Here is a 4392-nt window from a genome sequence, read left to right as displayed (position 1 = left end):
ATTCAATATATATATTCGAACTAGGGCTCATTTAGCTACCTTAGCAACTAATTCTTATGGAGCTACAAAAATTACAGTGAGCCCCTAATAATGTTAGGAATTTACTGTGAAAGTTTTAGAGCCAACACTATCACTTATTTATCACAATAATTCCCACAAATTTATATCTTACAATATTAAGTATCTCAAATTAATTAGATAACTCCTAAAAATATTATAAAACTATATGAACAAAATATACTAATAGATAGATCATGATCTTAGGAATCTAACAAAATTAGTTTCATAATTTTTGGCCAACTACAAAAACTTATATTGCATTTACAAGTTTGTCTTTCAAACTAAATTAGAAAATGCTTAGAAAAAAGAAAAGGGCCGGCAGCAACCCATTCTAGCCCGACAGCCTAGTGCGAGCGCGGCCTCGCACGGGTCATGATGGCCCAACACGGCCCAAGGCCGGGACGCCCGTGCACGGCAGTGGCTTTGTAGAAAAGCCCCTGAGCTTTTGGATATTAATACAACTACTATGCGCACTATTCCTACCGTCAGCAACATTGCAACCAAACATTCGGATGTTTTCACCTTTACCACAGGGAGATCCCTAGGATCCCCGCGCGTGCTAGCACAGTGGCCGACGGCCTAAGGCGGTTACACCAGGCAAACCAGACTCGCTACGATGGAAGTAAGAGGCCGACTACAATCGACGGCTAAACACGCGAGGATGGGTGGCGGTTAGGGGCTTAGAGACGCACCGGCGCGAGCTGCAGTGGTGAGCGGCTATTCGCGTGCCAGTTCCGATGAGCTAGAGCCGCTAGAGGACTAACGCGTGAGCGAGTGAGCATGAGGAGCTTACAGCGAGCTTGCTCGTGGTCATGGTTCGGTCAGAGGCGGTCCAAACAGGGCTGGCCACATGCGACCGAGCGGGGCGGCAGAGCTCTGCGATGGACACTAGCATGTCACCCCACCGACGACGAGCACCCTGGGCAAAATGGCATGAGCACCGAATGGAGCGAGTCAAGGCTAGCTCAGGGTTACGAGCAATCGAATTGCTACCACTCCTACATGCCTTACCTCCCAACCTACCGATTCGACAGCGCCCATGATCGGCGACGAGCAAAAGGCCAAATTGCCGGTCGGTAGGGCAACGACCGAGCTTGAGGGGGAAGAGACGGATAGCCTACTTCCTAAGCTACCCGCTAGAGCGAGGAATTATACGACGAAGCCGCTGGCGCTAGGAGGAAAGGAGGAGCGGAGGCTCAGCACACCGTGCAGTCATGGAGAGGGCACACGAGCGAACCCGAGCGAGTTAAGATGGGTGGCTCCGCTCGATGGTGGCAGCAGTATGAGCCTATGTGTACGAACGATGAGACCTTGAGGCTTGGCACAAAGCGCTCAGAATGGCATGGCCAGACCCGAGCAGGGCTCCCCAGCATCGGCTCGCGAGCGCAAGTGAGGCAGGGAGGTATCCCATCACCGCTATGACCGGGGTCGTCGACCTAGACACGGCGTGCAGCGGCACATGCTCAGAGACTCGACGCGGTAGGTAAAATAAAGGGTGAGGCGAGCGCCATGATGGCAAGGTGGCGACAGCCGCAGTTCCGTCTCGACCACGCGCGCAGCTCGGCGACTGGATGTTGGCGCGCACACATCGCGGTAATGGGACCAGACCAGAGCCAGCCGGGTCAGACAATGCAAGGCCAGGGCGCAGCGCGACATCGGCCTAGAGCACGAGCTAGCCAGCGACCATAGCTCGGTCATGACGTGAGCCCGGCGCCAACAGCATTGTGCCCGTGGTGACCGTGAACTCAGACCGAGTGACTGCTATTGGTGACGTGCACGCATTTTAAAGCGAAGCGAAAGCTACTAACGATCACAATTAAGGCCCAACTAATTTCCGTATCCTAAAGTCAACATTACCAGCGACCTAGCAAAGTCATCGTCATGGCCAGAGAGCAACTAGAGAGGGGGATAGAAGGATGCCAACATGAGCTCGTCACGTTGAACGCTAGTTCACGAACAGAGCGTCAACAACATGGTTACAACACGTTCCAACGAAGTTTGGGGAATATTTAAGGGAGCAACGTGACATCCAACGCAACTATGACATACCCCATGCCTAAGAGCTTACTTAGATGCAACCAACAATATAAGAATATGAAACTAGTGTTTAAACATTTTAGTTAGAATTTAAACACCAAAATGGCATTGTCTACTACTCTTTCAAACTTAGAAAAGACAAGAGTTCAGTTTAAACTTAACAACCATGAACACTTTTGCCACAATTTTTAAAAGGCCTAATCTTGATTAATTTCAACCAACAAGTACTCCATGCAATAGTCCATACTTTATACTAAACCATAGGAATAAAATATTTAAGTACTATTTAATTACTTTGCTCAATATAACTCGTCAAAAATAGTACTTTAACATAAGTTCAGCCGACTTAAGGAAAAGGTTTATTTTCATTCCCAATTTGATTTTTGGAGCTTCCAAGAACATTAGTTAACACGTTTATTTTCCAAAAATTAAAGTTGCATTTTCACCTATACCACTTGCTTATCATCTTTACATAAGCACTATACACAAGTTACATTTTATTTTTGTTTATAAAAATTATTTTTCGTACCAAACAATTAAAACTACTTATTTTATTCTTCTTGTTAGGATTTTCATTAGCACATTTACGCACTGAGTAAATTAACTTAGATATTTATTTGATTTCTCTCAACCATAAAAGTGAGTCGCGCAGGGTTTGTTTATCATTTCATGTGTGTTTTAAAATTTTAAAACTCGAGAACTTGTTTTGATAATTTCTCTTAGGCCTTAACCTAGGTGCTAAACAAGCTCGTAACACCAGAGGTGTTACACTTGTTCGGCTGCTAGTTGCAGCTGCAGCTTTCATCCATCCAAAAGGTTTATATTGTCAACAATACTCATGCAGCAGCAGCAGCTGGATCAGTGGTCTTGACAATCAGCCAAACAGGCTAAATAAAATCGTTGATATGAGCATCTCCGAACGAATGAGTTGGCAATCGCAGATCTAAAAATTAATAGAAGAGGAGCTTGAAGTCATCTTCATCCTCTAGAGCCCCTCATTTTTCGTTCATGTCTAAAAAATTAGGAAGGGCTCCATAGTCACGAAGGTGGTAGGAGGGGCTTGAGCCTCACTCGCCCCACCGTTAAATCCACCCGTGTGAGTCGGTACTCAAGATTTACGAAGTTTCCGTAGATGTCTTACTATCAGCGGGCATGTTTCTTACCATTGAAACAACATCGCCTTAGATTCTAGGATATACATATAAAAAAAATACAAGAACCCATCAGGTTAATGAATTTACATAGACGTCCAACAAGCACCACGAGAAACCTAACCAGCTGAGTTACCTCAGTTTGTCATGTTGGCTCTTTTTGACTGGCCCTCCTAATTTGGTTTATGTTGAAATTCACTTTATGCTGATATTTATGTTAAAATATTATGAGAGAAAACTATTATTTCATTATTGAAAAGTAGTTATGAATAAGCTCGAGCCAACGGGGCGTATAACTCCCGGCTCCGCTCCGGCGTACACCCAGACACGCCCTTGGTATCGGGACGACCGTAAGATTGGGCGGCGCTATCGCGGTGGAACACATGGCGGACATGTGTTGCGTGCGGCACCGGGGGAGGCAGAGCCCAAGCCGACCCAGCCAGCGGGGCTCGAAGGCTCGAAAACCACATGGCGCGCACGCAGGACGCGAGCGAGTGCACGCTGATCGGCATCGCATTTACGTAGCCAATAGCCACGGGGGCTGCCCTGCAAGTGGCACGGCGCCGCCCAGCCCCGGCACGGTGCGCGCGCGGGTCTGCTCATCTTGTCTTGTTCTATATCTAGAAGAAAGAATCAAAGAAGTCGGAACCGATAGCCATCAGCCAAGTGGAGGCGGAGGCGCTCAGCGTAGCGCCCCCGATAACAGCTAACCGCCTGCAGCCGATTAATTAATTAATTAATAGTTGTGCTACTACCCAACTACTCGTAGTATAATTGAGACACGACACGATACGATACGAGCACGATGAATCAGTCTCCTTCCATTTTTCTTATAAGGCCGTGTTTAGTTCGAGAAAATTTGAGAATTTGGCTACTGTAACAATTAGTGTTTAATCATGGACTAATTAGGCTCAAAACGTTCGTCTCGCGATTTTCACCCAAACTGTGCAATTAGTTTTTTTTTCGTCTACATTTAATGCTCCATGTACATATCGCAAGATTCGATGTAATGGCTATTGTAGCACTTTTTGGGAAAACTTTTTGGAACTAAACGTGGCCTAAACAAATAAACGTGAGCAATAAGTAGCTCTCGTACAGGCCAGCACTTCAGCTTAGCTCTGTTTGGATATCAGGGTTTATAAAG

This window comes from Miscanthus floridulus, unplaced genomic scaffold (assembly GCF_019320115.1).
Source record: "Miscanthus floridulus cultivar M001 unplaced genomic scaffold, ASM1932011v1 os_1366_2, whole genome shotgun sequence".
In the NCBI taxonomy this organism is placed as follows: domain Eukaryota; kingdom Viridiplantae; phylum Streptophyta; class Magnoliopsida; order Poales; family Poaceae; genus Miscanthus; species Miscanthus floridulus.
The sequence above is the reverse complement of the archived record's forward strand: the minus strand, read 5'-3'. Positions refer to the sequence as shown.